We start from the raw sequence: 19,403 nt of genomic DNA, 5'->3' as shown, positions 1-19,403 counted from the left end.
TATATATATATATGAATAAAAGTATATGCAATTTTCTCAGGTTATACAGAAAGATTAAAGTTATTGCATTGTATATTGCAGTAACTTAATCCTAGTAAACTTAATTTTACCCAAGTTATACATATTTCAGTGTCTGTTCTGGTAGATGGTATATAAATTAAATAGACAACGTAAAAGGAAGTTGCCATAAAAATGATCCCATGAATTAGTATTAAGATTTAGGAAATTGTATTTTTATCGTTAAACAAATTAAAGGTTTTTTTTTTTTTTTTTTTTTTTTTTTTTTTTTTTTTTTTTTGGCTAAAATTATTTTCCTTTTATTTCCAATACTACTTCAAAAACTTTCACAATTTGAAGTTTTACGCTTTTTCGATTTAAATCGCCTGAGGAAAAACTTTTTTATGTATAGAGCATCCAAATGAATATTTATGTTTTATTTTTCTCTTATGTGGAGGTGGGCTGATTTTAAATAAGCACCATTTTAGAGCTGATTTAGGAATACTTCCGAAAGAATATCCACTTTGAAAGTTTAAATTGCCGACAAATAACAAGTCTAGTCCTGAAAAAAAGGTATTGATTGCTCTATTTGTAGATAGAATCACATTTGATGTTTTGTATTTGGATTTAATTTGGAATTCCAGATACGGATTCTATTTTCGTACAAGATTTGAAGAAACTACCTTTCATTGGCACATTTAAAATTATCCTCTTGCTTTATTTGATAATGTTTTCATGATTCTGTCTTGAAAGTAGGAAGAAAAATAAAGAAGCAGCTCGATGTATCCTCAGAATTTTAATCAGATCTTATATCGTTTATCTTCAGGATTTCCATAAGTGAATCTTATTTCTTGTATCTTGTATCTTTATATATAAATCTTATGTATTGCAACCACAAAATTTTTAAATCTCTCGTTTAGGTATCACTAAATACGCATTTATTGGTAAATACTTTTGGGTGATTTAGATATCAAAAATATTATTTCCATGCTACTTTAAAAAATATCACAATTTCTCTCTGCGAATTTTTATGACTTGAATTATCTCGAAGAATCATTTCTCAATACTTTTCCCATTCTTCTACGATGCGGAAGACTACCGATTTTAAGCGAGCATAACATTGGTAACTATTTAGGAATGCTTTTGAAATATTTTATTTTGGTAGTTTAGATTCTCTACAAATAACACAATTTGTTCTAAAAATAGATATTAATTGTTCTTCTTGAGTATTAATGATTGATGATTTGCAATAAAAATTTTCAACAAAATTCGTGTGGTCCTACCATTTGTGGCAAGTAAAAGTACCAACTTCGTTTAAGGAGTTATTTAATAGATTTTTATGTTCGAAACGATGGCATTTGTTTTAATTTTTTATTATTATGATGAAATAAATATTTCATTTAGCTTTTAAGATTACAAAATAACAATTGAATAATATTTTAGAAAATATTCATCGGAAAATTTCGAAACTTTAACAGTTGATAACTGTGATTAGCGTATCTACCACTACAAAAATACAACTCTAATTCACTAGTATATAAGACAAGTTAACTCGATTCTATGACGGGGTACCTTTTCATAGATGAAGGTTGACATGGTCGAATTCTACTCGCCCCATATTGGTAACCCGCATGTGATGTGAACACGCCTACCTTGGCAATAACCCCCACTTTGATCTGGAAACGCCTACTTCGATGGATGGTCCACATTGAACAGTTGACTTGCTACTTGTGCCTACGACGTTAACCAACTCCTCTCACTGTTGCTTTTTAGTCTAGATCAAACTCAACGTCGGCCTACATACAATCGACTGCTAATGGCAACCACGACCGTGAACTTAATACAGCTCTCACGATCAGCACTCAAAAGTACGGTGATCTTAATGCAGCTCTCCCGGCTTCTCACAAAAGCAGCAATGACTCAACTAGTGGTATCCATACATCGAATTCTATTACAGATATAATTCTGGTAGGGGAGTTCTGTAGCGTATCAACTGCAAAAATACAACTCCAATTCACTAGTATATAAGACAATTTAACTCGATTCTACGACTGGGAACCTTTTCATAGGTGAAGGTTAACATGGTCGAATTCTACTCGCCCCACAATATGCTTTTAAGAATCCTTAGAAAACAATCTCACGGTTGACGTAATTTTTTAAAAACTAACACTTCTATATATATATATATATTTGAAATTTTAGCACGCTTCCTCTAAATAGAGCGAAAGACATTTAATAAAAAGAATTTCGGTAAAATTTAGAACATATATTGCATTTTAAAATTGTTCTTCTTTCTTTCAGAAAAAACCTAAAGGTGGCGTATTATCCTACATTAATTTTATTATTATTTCATTGCTTGTAAATATAACTTCGACAAAAGTATCTGCACTGTTCAGATGGTCCAGCTAAACTACATTCATAAGTTCGAAGAAACCAGGTCCGACTTGTAATAAAATCTTAAATGATTCTTTGTCTTGTTAGCGTTTAAATTAAAAACACCTAAACTGGGTGCAAATTTCTTAGAAAAATTGTTTGAAAAACTAACAAATTGTTATTGTGTTAAAAAAATTCTTTTTTTTTTCGATAATAAAAAAGTGGCGTATTTTTAAAATGTTTAAACTTATGAAAAATAGTTTCAGTATTTAAAGGCTTCTTTAAAGATCCCTTTACTGTAATCAGATTATCATTTAACCTACATGAAACTACGAGATAATCATAGAGGATAAAACTTACAAAGTATCTTTACTAACTTTACAAATTATGATAACAAATGCAAATTCTTATTAAAATAATATTACACAAACAAGATTCATTTGTCACACTATTAGTGTATTTAGAAATTTAAAATTTCATTAATCTTTTTGATGGATGAAAAAAAATGGCGTGTTTCGAAAATGTTCAAATTCATGAAAAATAGTTTCAGTAGAGATCGCTTTACTGTTATCAGATTACCGTTGAACCTGCATGAAACTACGAGATAATCAGAGAAGATAAAACTTACAAAGTATCTTTACTAACTTTACAAATTATGATAACAAATGCAAATTCTTATTAAAATAATAATACACAAACAAGATTCATTTGTCACACTATTAGTGTATTTAGAAATTTAAAATTTCATTAATCTTTTTGATGGATGAAAAAAAAATGGCGTGTTTTGAAAATGTTCAAATTCATAAAAAATAGTTTCAGTGTTTAAGGGTTTCATTAGAGATCCCTTTACTGTAATCAGATTATCATTAAACTTGCATGAAACTACGAGATTATCAGAGGAGCACAAACAATTCCTTTTTTTATTTGTTGAGAAAAATCGCCTTTTAAGTAAGCTTTCCTAATCATTACAAAGTAATTTACTTAAGTGAAAGAAAAATTTTCCCGAATCCACCCGGAGAAAGTAATTACTCCGATTAAAAGAAAGAATTTGACTATCCTTTTTTTTATTTCTTTTCCGCTTAATCGGTTCCAGGTGTTTTCTGGCCCATTATCCGATTCAATCTTAGCCCCTTTTTAAATAAAAAAAAATTTTACTGGAAAGAAAATATAATCATTTCGTAAAAGCTTTAAAAACATGGCACGCGCACAGTATTGGTTCCTCTTGAGAATGAGAAAATTAAAATAAGTGGACACTTTTACTGTTTAAATGTGCTTAGAGTACTGGTGACTTTCTCAAATGTAATTTAAGGGTAAGGGTTGCATTTTTTAATTTAAAAATAGCTTTGGACGTTTAAAATGATTTTTCATTCTGACTGCTTCAATTGCGGAAGTCGGAAAAAATAACATGTCTTATTTTATATGTAACAAAATGTTTTATATGTGAGATATATTACTTTTCTTAACTGAGATTTAGTGAGAAGTTCAGCATTTTTTTTAAATTGGTGGTTTTTTTTTCCAGTATCATTAAAAATACAGGAAATGCAAATAAAAAAACAATTATACCATGCAAAAATCTCAAATTTTGTAAAGATTAGAAAAAATCGCAAATATGAGAATTTCACACTAGAAAAAAATTCAGCAAATTTTAAACTGGTTTTGGACCTATTTTTTACTTGGATCTAAGGTGAAGTATTGTTCTTAAAATTATTTTTTTCTTTTTTTTTTTAATATTCAAATTCAGTGCACGGTTTTAGCTTTCAATAATGTTTAAATCTTGTTGCTGAATTAATTAAGTTTAACATAATAAGATTTTATGTACTTTCTAGCCCAATATTCGATTCAATCTTAGTCCCTTTTTAAACAAAAAAATATATATTAATTTCGTAGAAGTTTAAAATCATCGGGAGCACAGTTTTGGTCTATTAAGAATGAGAAAATTAAACGCTTTTTCTGTTTATATATGCGTAATGATGGTGACTATCTCAAATGAATTTTAAGGACAAAAGAAAAAGTAGAGTTATAATTCTTAATTTAAATTATTTTTCATTTTGACTGCTTTAATGGTTGGAGACGGAAGAAAGTACATTTCTAATTTAATATTTAACGTAGTGTTTTAAATATGAGATATTACTTTTCTTAACTGAGATTTATTTAGTTCAGTATTTTTTTTAAATTTTTTTCCTGTTGTTGAAAATACAGGAAATAGAGAAACTTCTTACGTTGATCTCTTTTTATCATGGAAAAATCGCAAACTTGTAAATCGTAGTAAAAATTGCAAATATGTGAATTTCACCGCAAAAAAAGGGGAATAAATGTAACAAATTGTTAACCGATTTGGGTGCAATTTTTATTTTTCATGGGTCTAAGAAGAAGCATTGTTAATCAATAACGTTTCTTCTTTTTTCGATATTTGAACTCAATACATGGTTTTATCTTTAAATAATGTTTATATCTCGTTAAATTAATTAAGTCTCACATTATAACAATTCAGGTACTTCCAGGAATTATTAACTATTAAACCTGTTAAAAAAGAATATCACGCCGACTGCTCTACAGGCCGTAGGAATAAAATTCCAGAATTAAAATTTGATATGATGAAAGAACGATTTTTGTTGCTGAACTTGACTTAGAAATTCGAATTTGTACAAAAGTTATCGCACTTTAAAGAGTTTTTTTGCGATATTTTTCTTACTTTTCTTGCTTGAACTTACATTTTCTTTTACCCCGCAAAAACTTAAGACTTAGAAAATTGATATTCTTAAAGAGAGTAGAAAAATGCGTAAGACTTTCGAAAAAAACAACAACTAAAAATATTCGACTATTTGTTCGAGAATTATTAATTGTTAAACTTGTCGTAAAAATGAAAAAAAAAAAAAAAAGAAGAAGAAAAAAAAGAAAAAGAAAAAAAGCATGTAAGCCGATCAATAGTTCGTTAAAATGCTACTACAAAGTCTAAATTTAACGTGCTGATAAGGAACACTTTGAATTATAAAACTTAACTAGTTTTTTTTTTTTTGAAATTTCAGTTTTGCTTGAAATTTATTTCAATTTTTGTGCAATTCTTTAGGTTTTAATGATTTTTTATTCCTGTTGTAAAAAAAAAGTTATCGCTTGTAATTTTCATTTTATTAGTTCTCGCGCAGTTATTTTTTCAAAAAAAGAAATGAATAAATAAAAAAAAATACAAGAGGGAGATTACATGTTGCCAGATATAAAATATAAAGTCTAATCAGAGACAAAAACTGTTTCCAATGCGAAAATTTGTCTCATTTCCAAATTTCGTTTCTTTCATGCACAATCGATTATTTTTCAAATTCTTTTATTTTGTCACGATTAGCACATAACTCACATAAAATTGTAATAATTTTGTTTCTTTAAAAATATATATATAGTTATCTCTTTTTATCGACTTTTAAAAAAATAAACGATGAATGAGAATCAACTGTGGGGGTAGATAAGTAGAGTGAACAAAGGGGCGGAATGTTCTATTTTTTTAGGGAAGATTTTTTTAATGTTGGACTTATTCAGTTTATACCGCAAAAATAAAATTAACTGAGTATTTCTACTTATTCTTTATGAGTATTCCAGCCTGCTACACCGCGAGACTGAATCTTCAAATTTTCTAAGTATGATTTTTCTAGACTAGCTATTAATTATTATTAATTTCCTCTCTGTTAATATCAATCAGATTGATATTAATACAATTAATAATAATTAAAAGTAAAGGTTTCCCGAGTAACTAAGCTGTGCAGTGGGGGATAAGGAAGGTGTCATTACGTTCTGACTACTGCAGGATCAAGTTTATTTTCTCTTTTAGGAGGTATTGGTTTAGCCTATCTTTAGCCAGCGCCTCATTGTTTATTTCGAAAATGGCGCAAAACGTCAATATATGGCAGTTTTGAGAAAATGAAAAGTATTTGTGGTCTACTTTTTTAATATCTAAAAACTTACTATTAAAACTTACAGCATTATATGGGCTCACAAAAATTTGTAAAAAAGGGGAATAAAGCATTGATATTGTTAATTTTCATTTAGGTAGAAAAATGTCACTAAATTGGCGATTTTAAGAAAAAGTTCAATAATTTTAAAAGTATTTCAGATATTTGTCTGTTATAAATTCTATATAATTCTTGACAGCAAAATGGCATATACAGTTTAAAATACAGTTTAGCTTACACAGTTTAGATTTTTTCTTCAAGTGTAAGGTACTTGAACTGTGGCTGTTCTATTTTCCCATCGAAAGAACTTTGTAGAACCATGTTATGGCTCCACAATTTTGTGACGTGTGACTGCAGAAAGAATTGCACACCAGCCTCTTAAATTTCCAGGATTAGTTGGTACCCATCCATCTAAAACTTGATAGATTTTAAGCCATCACCAATTATAATTGTTAATTATATTATTTATTATAATTTTTTGGTACTTTTCGGTTTTCAAGCAAAAAGTAGCTAAATTATAAGCCTTTACTAACTTTTTTTTCTTCAAAAAATTTATTTATTTATTTATTTTTGTAAACATTGAACAAAGGCCGGGATAGCCTGGTTGATAAAGCACTGGGCTCATGTCCAAGAGGTCGTGGGTTCGATCCCCGCTTGTTGAAGACTCCCCGTGTAGTAAATGGTGACTGATGCTTGTTAAATCTGTCGAGTCACAAAGTCCTCCATGTCCCAATAACAAATCATACCTCTGGCATTACTGATCCAGGAGTTTCCTTGTCCTCTGGTTTGGTTCAAAATTACAAGGCTATGGAGTTGAAGATTAGTAGTCGTAAACCCAAAATTGGGTCGGCAGTTCAACGACCGTCATAAAATAAAAAATAAAAACATTGAACAAAATGGACCATCTCGAAAAGTTAAATAAAATAAGAAAAATAGTAAATATAATTTAAAAAATTTGAATTTACTTGCACTTAGCAAAAAAAAAGTTCTTATTTTTTAATGAAATATTATGATATGAAACATTAATAACACAATAAAATATCTGAATTATATGATAAAATATAATAAAGAAATAATACAAAATTAACAGCAATAAATTTAGATCGGGAGCAATAGTTAAATTTTTATTTCGGATTGTTTTAATGTTTCTTTTGCCCCAATAATCTTTTGAGTCACTGAAATCTATTGTAATCCACCTTTTCTTAGGTTCACCTCAAGTATGGCATTCATAATGGAAAAGAAAAAAAAATAGTAGAAAAATAAATCCTGTCCCAATAGGTACCATCAAAAGATCTCCGTCAGCGGCTGCTGTCGCCAAAAACTGAGTGATAAGAAAAGTTGGCAAAGATGAATTTATCTATTATCTAGAAGAAAGTAGATAAGATCCACTTTCTCTATGATGCACAACTGACCACCGCCAAAAGGGACACAATAAGATCCCTTGGTGTTCAAGATAGGGAGCTTGATTACAGCAATCTTGGACATTCCATTGTCTGGTTGGCGAGCTGCCAAGCTACAGTTGGTCAAGATTTCTTTCCTGGATTCATGTCAGGAGAGGAAAGAGGAGTATTAAGTGTCATCGCATTCGGTAATTGGTTAGAGATGCATGTTCTATAGCCTCGACAGAAAATATCATTCTTTAGCACCAAAAAGAAATGTTCTAGCCAAACCTTTATGGTAAATTGTGTTGATAATTAATAGGTTTATTAGAATTTGAGTTATCTTGTACGCCATATGAAAAGAAATTGAAATGAGAAAAACTGGTCTTAGAACAAATCTTAGTATAAGTAAATTTAAAGAAAATACTTGAGTCTGCAGGCGATTGTAGCTTAGAAAATGGGTGTATTATTATTATTATTTTTTTTTTTTGCTTTAGTATATTTACTATTATTTTAGAAGTTTTTTAATATCATCTTACTCTTGATGCCAATTTGATCAGAATAAAACAGATAGTAATGTAAATAAAATAAATCGAAAATTTTGTTTAAAAAAATTAGCTATAGACCCCTTTAATAATTAAAAACATGCTGCAATTGACGAATAATATTTAGAAAGGAGGTCACCTTTCAATAATGATACTATATGCATATTAGAATATAATATCGTCATAACGTTTCAATGATTTTCATTGATTTCTGCGACACTATCAAGATTTTTCAAGAAAATTTTCAATGCACATATAGTTAGATGTATTATTTAGTGATTAAAATATTTTAAAGGAATGTGATTTTTCTGAATTTTTCAAATAAATCTACCTCTCAACACGATACGAAACGAATGTTCATTAGACATATTTTATGGTAACAGTCAATATTCCGGGGAGTTTTATTAACTTTTATTACCTTTTGTATCTTTTTCCATAATATAAAGGATTGTTTAAATAAATTCCCACATCTATTTGTAAACCCTTTTTCTTCGATCCCTTTCTAGTGATTTTTGCAAAAATATTTTTGGGAAGGAGATTAATTTTTTTAAAAAAAATTCATTTAACTTAGTATCTAAAACTAATTGGATTCTTAAGATTATTTTTTTGTGGGATGATAGGTAGGATGTTCAAAATTTTAACTTCTGTAATCAATTGGTCATAAAGTAACATAATAGTAACATATTGATAATTTGTAAATATGTATCTGTATCTCCAAAAAAACTCCATGAACTTTTTTTCTGGAGTTATCAGCTGTTGGATGTGCAAATCATTGGTGGGAGAATAGCTTCCCATTGACTAATAAAAATTAATGAATTTGCTGGGAAGCATAATTCCCATGGATAAAAATTACTAAATTTGCTGAAAAAATTACTGAAGGATAAAAATTAATGAATTCGCTGGAAAGTATACTTCCCATGGATGAAAATTAATGAATTTGCTGGGAAGTATACTTCTCACGGGTACTTCCCATTGATAAAAATTAATGAATTTACTGGGAAGTATACTTCCTAGCGATAAAAGTTACTGAATGTGCTGGGAAGTATACTTCCCACGGATACTTCGCATGGACAAAAATTAATGAATTCGCTGAGAAGTATACTTCCCACTGGAAAACAAACACACGCAGTAGAAATGAATTATGTGGGAGGAAAGAAAAATATAAACAGCCCTAAATATTTCAATATTCTGTTCGCATTCAAGAAAAAAATAAAAGATCATATTGTTGTTTTATCACGTCCTTAGCTGACATCATCACAAAACTATGTTCTAAAAACAATCATTTTTCTTTTTGGAAGCAAAAAAAAAAAAAAANTTCTTTTTGGAAAAAAAAAAAAAAAAAAAAAAGAATAATTTAAAAACTGCGTCGGCACCTTTTTCACGGAAGTGATTTTTGGAGGGGGTCTTAAGAAGGATTACATATGGTGAAGGATTGAAACAAAGTCCCGGATGAGGACCTTCCGAAATCTTTGTTTCTACGTCGGCGATTCTCAAAAGCTTGTAGAATGAGAACAAAAAATTGACTTTTAAGTTTTCTTTCCTTTCTTTGGAAGGATTTTTTTTCTTTCTTTTCTAAAGTGGTGATAAGAAGATATAGATAGAGTTTGAACTTATGCGATAGATTTCAAAAAAGTGAAGCATTGGCAATTTTAAATCGGATAAGACAAAAGAGATGCATTGGAATTTAACGATACATTGACAAAAATAAATTTATTGTAACTATGTTTTTCAATGGTGAAAAATGTAGCTCTTTTCTTCATCTAGCTGTGCCATAGTTATGAACTATCATTTAGGCTTTTATTTCCTTTTTACATAAAAAAAAATAAATAAAATTATTTTAAGATAAAGAATAATTTTGACTTTATATCCAATAGCTTGGTCCTAAATTTAGAATTAATGAATAATAAAAAAAAAGCATTTCCGCAATCGACCATTGTTGGCCAAGGTGGTTAACAAGGATAAGACTACAAAATTTCGGATGATGGGGGCAATAAAGTGAGCATATATATATATATAATTTTCATTAATGAAATTGAGTTTAATGACCGTAAATTAAGATTCTTTGAATATATATGTTTAGTGCCTTTGTTAAAAATCACTTTAAAATGGTATACCCATTAGATTAATATTTAGAATAATGATAGATTATCTTAATATTAGGACGCCCGGTGGCTAAGTGGTAGCGCTACGCACTCCCATGCCACAGGTCCTGGGTTCGATCCTCGGGCTGGGCAAGGTTGACTCAGCCTTTCATCCCTTCAGTGGGTTGATAAATGAGTACCAAGCTTGCTTGAGAACTAAACACTGGGAGTTTTGCATTCGGCTGACTACATAACCGGAACATCTGTCCCTGCACCCCAGAGCCCAAGGTCAAGAAAACTTAAATGGGCACAGTAGGGGATCTTTATGGGCTGTCGCGCCACTGATTGTTGTTGTTGTAGTTCATTTACATCGCACTAGAGCTGCACAATGGGCTATTGGCGACGGTCTGGGAAGCATCCCTGAGGATGATCCGAAGACATGCCATCACAATTTTGTTCCTCTGCAGAGGGGAGGGCACCCCCGCTTCGGTAGCTCAGCGACCTGCAAGCGAAGTCGAGCACTTTACGGTAGCACAGTTTAACGAGGACCAGTACCGCACACCCTCGGTCCCTACGCAGACTGATCCAAGTGGGTCACCCACCCGCACACTGACCGCAGCCAGTGATGCTTGACTTCGGTGATCTGCTGAGAGCCGCGTCTTAACGATCAGTCCACTGCGGGACATCGCGCCACTGAGTTTAGTTTAGTTTAATATTATATTTTTTGAGATATACCAAATAAAAAATCTTGAGAGGGAGAAATAAAAACGCTCTAGAAATAAGGAAATAAAACAAGTGAGACTAGACTAAAAACTAGTAAGAACATTGAAATGAAAAACATGGAAGCAGTTTGATTGCCTGATGAAACTTGGAGATAGTTGGCTTTTAAACTTGACCTATTTCTTTCAGTAATCAACAAGTTATTGATGTTTTCATCCTCCCCTTCCTCCGTAATGATTTGTTTGATTTCAATATCGTTTGTGTATTCACTTTAATGAAATAGCTCTTAGTGTCGTTTACACCATTTTTGATGAGGATTCAAAAATATATGCGCACCAAAGTCCTGATTACCCGTGGGTGGATCATCCGCGCTTCACTTTGTTTCATTTTTTCTCTTTCAATGATAAACATAGCATTTATAATTGAAAATAAATGAATTCCTACAGCTGAAACTATTTTAAGAGTTTTGCGAACAGCAAACATTCATGCTGGTAACCCGGGTGTTCACAACTAATTAAGCATTACAGCTTCAAGTGCAGTATTTTAGTAAAAACACGCAGTGAAAGAGCGAGGCAGTCATAGAGAGTGAGAAAATGGGAGTCATGACTTACAAATGCAGAATGAAGTTCGAATTTCAATGAATAGCTTCGGCACCAATCAAAGCAGTTTCTTTTCCTGTATCATATTGTTACAATTCAAAGCAATGATATTGATAAAGTAAAGTTTTTTCGTTTCGCTTTCATATGGGTCATTCTCACAAAAACAGTCATTTTCATGTCCCCAGTATATTTTATGTTTGTTTTACAACTTACGAAAAAAAATTTTCAGGGAAAGTGTCCTTCAGAATGCAAGCTAACAAAAGAATAAAAATAAAATTATCAATTTTTATTTTTTATTAATTTTAGGTAATAAAAATATACCAATATGTCATTCCCTCACTTGTCCCCACTGCTGATTTAAAAAAAGAAAAAAATTGTTTCTGAAATAAAAAATCTTTTTTTACAAATTTGTGTTTTTTATTTGAGAATATTGAAATATAGAATTCAGAAAATAAATTTTAAATTTAATTTCTGATAAAAATATTAACACAGCACTATTTTAAACTTTGTCCCCAGTGTTTCGCGTCATTCCCTCACAACAATGTTCTTATCACCTGCAATCTTCTTAGAATAAAAATATTTTAATAAAAACTTCAGAAGTTAACAACTGGCATCATAGAACAAAATTGCAGTATGTTTCCATCTTCAACTTAAAGAAGCTTTGCTGTGGAATAAATTTGAATGAATCAAACCAGGTAAAATTTTTTACATTTGTCATTCCCTCATGTCATTTTTTAGAGTAAAATAAAATACAACTTCATCGAGAAAGTGGATAATTATATGTTGCTTTCTTGTATGAATATAATTGTATGTGATTGACTTCAGAAATTAATTAGGCCTAACTGTTATTTTTAAATTTTATTGAATTCGTCATTCCCTCACTAGTGTATAAAGTGAGGGAATGACGCTGAAGTGAGGGAATGATTCAAGATGAGTATATTATTAAATTTTTTTTTGTTCAATCGTGCCAGCCAATTTTATTTCCCAAACCTGTAAAAACTATTAAATATATAAGACTAAATTATAATAAATATTAGATATACTTAGTATGTTATCATTTTCAAACTTTAGGTAGATGTAACTTAGATAAAAACATGTATTAAAATAAAATATCATTCCCTCACTATTAGTGTCATTCCCTCACTTTTTAAATAGTGAAAATAATTAATTTACTTATTAATTAATTTGAAAAATAAATTAATAAATTGATTTATTAAACTAATTAATTTATTTATTAAATTAATTAATTAATTATTAATTATTATAAATTAATAATTATAAATTAATTATTTAAAAAATTAATTAATTTAAATATTAAGTATAATTTATAGGATATATACTTTCTTTATAATGCCATTACATATTTCTATTAATATAGAAAGTTTCAGAGCTTTTTATTCACTTTACTTTTTTGGGATTTTATGAACTGAAAAATGACAGTTTTCGTGAGAATGACCCATATGATGAATAAAAATGCATTATCCTCAATCAATTATAAAGTGAACATGTAACACATTCTTGGAACTCTTATCAGTTAAAAAATTGATAACTAACAAATGAGAATGGTCCCCACACAGCACTTATACCCGGGAAGGAGGAAGAATGAAGAAGGTTTTTGAATAATTTTATGGGTCATACGCATGCTTTCAAAATTGTTATCAGTTGCTTATTTTCAGTTTTGTTACTGATAAGAGTTTCTAAAAATCGTGTATGCTCTTTATAAAAACAAATTCATATAAAAACAAATTCACAGATATTAAAGTACGTGATATGAAAATTAAAGTGTTGGATAACGTAATTGGAATTTTATTTTTCTTCAATGGTTGTCTCGATGAAATTAATGAAAAAAGAAATAATTATCTCAACCAAACAGATAGTTTTCACAATTACTACTCAGAATATTAAATACTTTTAAAAGTTCGAGTGGTTTTTATGAGTAATTCAAAGATAATGCTAGAAAAAGAAACTTCAAAAACTAATCATATTAATCAATTGTTCTGTTTACTTCATACAATAACCAATTATTATACACAAAAAAATTGCATTTAACCCATTAACACTTACATACACAGCATGTTATTTGAAGTACAACTGACAAACCTGTAGGAATTGAACGATTAAAATGCCTATAAATATCTTCTAAATACTACAATTATCGTTCGCTTCACTTTTTCATTTTTTGATTATTATGTAAACAAATTCTTAATATTGTATAAATATTACATTCAAAGCTTGTATGTCAAACTAAAAATAAATAATAACCTAAATAAAATAATAATAAAATCATAAGAAATATATTTCAAGTAAAACAAATTTTTTTTAAAAATTTCAATAAGTGCAGTGCGACATAAAAAAAAACGTTAATTTTTGAAACGCATAATGGCAGCTATGAACAGATGGCAACACTGCGGGATAGTAACCTTGAGCAAGAAAACACTTTGCTATTTTATATTTTGTCTAAAGTAAGAACTCCCATGGCCATTCGCTTGGACTAGTTGCGGTGACTATGGTAGCGAGTTATCAGCAGATATCAAGATTGATTTCATATCGGAGGGCGGCATCTGAGGGACGTGATTTTGAAAAAAACAATAAAGTCCATTAATTTTTCTTACATTATGGCAAATTTTAAGGCTTCAATTACTATGAATAAAATGTTTTACTTTCATCATTCTTCGTTTTATTGAATTGTTAAAAAGTCTTGTGTCACCCTGCACTTCAATAATTAAAGTCTGAATGTTAATTTAACCCTTTTGGCCACACCGAGACATAAATGTCCCAAAGACGAAAACACTACTGGAACATATGCGTCCAGTATAAAATGTCCGGTGGGACATACATATCCCAGTCCTTCCAAAATAGTTATGCCTTATTAATATTTGGCAGAATATTATTATTTTTACCTTGTTTTATCCAATAAAGTCAGTTATTTTTTTATCGCAGAAAAAAACTGATTTTGAAAGGGTTAGTTTTTATTTAATGGTAACGAATTAATAATTAACGAAATCGCTAAATTAGTTTACATGAAATTCATTTTATTAGCTCTTTTTCTAATTATAAGTAAATTAGGCAAGGATAGAGCAATGCTTAAAAAAATAATTACTTTCAGAATTGTTTGGTATACACAATGTAAAAATTTATAAAAAATGTATATATTTTATTTTATGATATAATTGGATACGTAAATTTTGTGGCAATTTCATAATATGGTGAAAGTATCTCTATATTTTTTTAGCCTCAGACTAAATTAATTAGATGTCTAGCCACAAAGAGTTATTAGTTGTTTTCTCGTAGAAAAAAAACCACTAAGATTATTATTCTTCCAGACATATAAGAAAATGATATACTTTTTGTTGACTATTGTTTGAATAAAAAGAATTCCTATTGTTGTCGTCTTAAAAGAAGCTTATTTTTCCAAATAAATTTATCGATGACAAAACAAATAAACCATAGATATATATATTTGCAACATTCTGTGTTTTGAATAATAATTAAAGCCTTTACTAATTTCTTTTAATTTTAACATAATGTATAATTGTTTTTTAAATTTTCACGATAATGTCACCTAAAAGTACAATGTATCAATGAATATTTGATATATTTCTAAAATATAACACTTGTCAAAACATACCGAAAAGGAAAAAAAAATGGAAGAGTAAGTTTTTTTATGTACAGGCAGTCCAAGGATTATAGGGATAAACATTAAGGGGAGGTAAGGGACATTACAAGGATTCAGAATTGCAAAGCAACCCATGGTCAGAACTGTTATAGGAACGTAGTATGACAGTTACAAGAAACATAGAGACATAAGACTAAGCAGATGATATGTAAAAAAGTCACTAAAGATGTTCAAAGTTTCCATCATTTCCAGCGATGCAAGCGTTACACAGTCGGGCCAAGGATTGGTGGATTCACTCAAGTACACCTGTATTTTATTGAACATCATCAACACAGACGATTCTTGCAATCATATCCATTTCGGAATACACAGGTGCACATCAAAGAAAAAAATCCATACAGCTTAAATCAGGAGAACGTGGTGACAAAGGAAGCAGTCCACCTCGCCGTATGCATCTTGTGAACAGCAACATTTAGCGGCGGACGAGGAAGTTTCTGACCATGGATTGCAATGCAAATCTGAATCCTTGTGATATTCCTGACCTCCCCGTCAAGGTTGTCCCAATAACCTTGCATTGGACACCCTGTATTGATCGATTATTGCGTAAAATATCAGTATTCTTACCAATAAATATTAAAATAGGAAATATACCCTGTGTCATACATTGAAAAGCTCAAAAATATCTGCAAAACAATGTACTATGCATCTCAGCTAAAGTGACTGTGCAGCCTTGAAGGCTAAGTCTTTTGAAAAGACGTTTTCTATTAAAACTCCCCTTCTCAAGGATACAGTGAACAAGTATTTGATAATCAGGCTAACTCCTAATTTATTTAATTTCTTTTTTGACTAGCATACAAAAAATATAAACATAACGGATCCTAGCTAATCTGCAGGTTAACTTGAGTAATCCGTTAAAGAGCGAAATCCAAAGCTTTTCGGATTTTACCTAGGTAATGTGCATATTAATAAAGGTTTTTATAGTTCTTCTCATTCTTATAAGTAATCGTTGATTGTTGGATTGCATTCTTTATTCTTTAGATATCGAGAAACAAATAACATTATGAGCACTCATAAATAACAGCATGTTCCAGCAACGATGATATTTTTCACTTTAGCGAGTACCTAGTGGGTAATGAGCTGATTAAAGAGTGCATAACATTTTCCACGCAAATAGGATATCGGTGTCCCTTTTATGCATATTTTTCTGACGTTACTGTTACGAGCAAAAATATATTTTGTAATCATAAGAAACAGTCTAATATTTACTAAAAATCGGTTAGATTATCGTAATTATATTTGCACTAAAATATAAAATTTAAAAAAAGTAGTTAAAATTTTTTTTACACTCCTATTCAAAAATGTTTCAATAATTGATTTTGTAAATTAAGCAAATTTTAACAAGGAATAACTGTTTACTTTAGTCTAACTAAGGGTAAATTTTAAAATTTTTTGTTTGGAAGTGAACCATGTTTGGAAAATTTTACCCTAAGTGCAGAAAAAGACATCGATGTTACACGCTGCTTTTCATAACCAAAAATTTAAAATGCTAAATATAATATTTCTAACTTGTTTTGGCTTAAATTAATACAAAAAAAGATAAAAAGTATAAATATGTAAATAAAATTTCTGCGTCAAAGGGTTAATAGATATTGTACTTATTTTTTAGTAATTTAAAGATTACTTAAGTTTAAGGAGAAATTAAACGATTTTCAGAATTTTAATGGATCATCCTACATTCCAGTTTATCTGATCATCACCTGGGAAACTTTTTTTTCTATAGCATGAGACTTTTAAACAGATCCTAGAAACTTTCGTATCACTGATTTCAAGTCAGCAATCTGTTTCTTTCCAAGCTACAGTTTTTTTAATGACATCTTTAGTCGAATTTTTTGTCAAAATGTATAAATTTAAGAGCAAACAGAAGGTCGCAAAATTATTGCAATAAACTTCTAGGCACACCTTCAGAATTGAAACTGCATAGGAACCCATGCCCAAAAATATCATCATAAGCTGCTAGTGGCGCTTCCTCTGCTATGAACTGTTTTTTCATTTGCTTTTGAACAGGCCATAATAGGTAAGCGCCCTTAGTCGCGTTCAACGACGCTTCCAGGCATGAGTTCCTATGCAATTTTAATCCTGATAATGTTACCTACTCCTTTAGAAGTTTATCTCAACGTTTGCGCAACTCTCTGCTATATATTGCCTTCTTATACATGTAAATTTCGACAAAATACAGACTAAAAATGTCATTAAAAAACTGTAGCGTTTGGAACAAAACTTATTTCATATTTGACATCCCACACCCGAATTAGGCAAGATCGAGTATTTCTATAAATTCAATAAAAAATTTGTTTCTCAGTGTAATCTGTAGAACAGGTAAATATAAAAATTATATAAGTTTGAATAAAATTTTCAGCTTAAAAAAAGTTTTCAAAAAATTGAGATATGCTGAACAAGACAATACATTAATAAAATAATAGTTTCATATGAGCAGAGCGAAATAAATAAAATATTCATTGCAGTAAAAATTTGCAAACGTAAATATTGATTCCTCTCCGTCTTTTTTTTAAAAAAAAAACGTGACTATATCTTATCTCTTTTTCTATTTGCATCCCGTTCGAATCGTGCACAATTCAATTTATAATACTCATCCAAATTCTATTTCCTCCGAACTCAGTGTGAAATATTCAAAAAGATCTGTCAGACTCAGATTTGCGTTACTTTCTTAGCTTCACATAATATTTTCTAACCTTATTTTTTTGTACGGCTAAGGGGCTCGTTTTTTCCCAATGTATACTTTGTCTAGATGGCGATATATTTCATCCTTGATGTAACTGTATTTCAAGCTTTCTTTTTACTGTTCACGTTATTTTTTTCTTATCTGTTTTTCAGGTTTTTCTGTTAGTTGTAGAACAAAATATCTCACTTATAGTTTGATAAATTACTTTGCCTAAAATGTTGTATTTTTACTGGATTATAAATATAAAACCGGTTTGTTTTTAGAAATACAATAGTTGGCGAAGGATGAATAATTTAATGTATTGAATATATTTTACCTTTGTCTGGATTCATTCGACAAATAAAGGAAAATTCTTATTTTTCAATAAAATAAATGAATAAAATAAATTAAGAAATAAAGCAAAAATAAGTAAAATGAAATCAACAAAATAAAAATAAAGCAATTTCTGCAAAATATATTTGATTTGAAGATGGACTAGTTTGAAAAAAGTTAGACAGTTTTTAATCAAGGAATGATTGGTTTTAATGACCAGTTTAAATTCACTAAAGTTAAAATCGGTTTAAATTGAGCCTAATTCAAACAGTATGACAAACTCGAGATCTGGATATCAGGCGGTGTTATAAATAAAGTCTTATGCAAAAATAAAACTAGGAAAAAGGAGAAATAATCACTAATATTTATATACCCAAGTCAAAATTCTTGATGGTCCCATCAAAAAATTTTGATGGTTTATGTTGGCTTCAGTGCGATTCATGATGGTTCAACATCATTTAATGGGCACCATCATCCAACATTTTCGATTAAGTGTTCATGGTTTTTGATATGCCAACAAACTTCTATCATTCCATAATGGAAAAAACAAATATCAAAATCGCCAAATGATTCTAAAGCACATTTTTTATAATGTACATTTGTAGTTTTATAGTTTCATTTATCTTTTAATAGCTAATTCCTAATTAGCATTGTAACTAATTGCATCATCAACCTATGAAAAAGATTTTCTGTTTCTAAAAACATACATAATAATAAATATTACTAAACATGTATTCTGCTTTTTAACGTGTTTATAGTAAAAAGTATATAAAACGGGAAATTGATTAAAATGTTCGAAGTAATCAGTGACAAGATTACATTTAAAACTAAAATTGACATTTAAAAGACATTTTAAAACTAAAATTGTACTTACGGATAATTTTTCTTTTCTTTTAAAAAATTTTTTATAATCGCTGGATCTGTCCTTTAATTTTGTACTTCGTCAATTTAAACCCACACATCTCCAACGAAAGATGATATAGCTGCGCGACGTATCTTCGATTCTCGAAGGTGTTTCAATATATTCAATAAATACTACGAGAACAGAACATCATGAATTTATCGAATAGTTCGCCATATTCTTAAGAGGAGCACAAAGCAAA

General features: G+C 29.6%; 1 protein-coding gene across 1 annotated transcript in view; it reads right to left on the bottom strand.

Annotated features, from left to right (window-relative positions):
• LOC107440502 (monocyte to macrophage differentiation factor 2) overlaps positions 1 to 19,403 on the bottom strand; it is a 123,118-nt gene extending 103,715 nt beyond the window's left edge. Inside the window, exon 1 of the mRNA XM_071186290.1 lies at positions 19,175 to 19,403. The gene's annotated coding sequence lies outside the window, so the exon portion shown is untranslated. The remainder of the gene's footprint in view (positions 1 to 19,174) is intronic.

Source organism: Parasteatoda tepidariorum, chromosome 10 (assembly GCF_043381705.1).
Source record: "Parasteatoda tepidariorum isolate YZ-2023 chromosome 10, CAS_Ptep_4.0, whole genome shotgun sequence".
In the NCBI taxonomy this organism is placed as follows: domain Eukaryota; kingdom Metazoa; phylum Arthropoda; class Arachnida; order Araneae; family Theridiidae; genus Parasteatoda; species Parasteatoda tepidariorum.
This window is presented reverse-complemented; position numbering and strand designations above follow the sequence as displayed.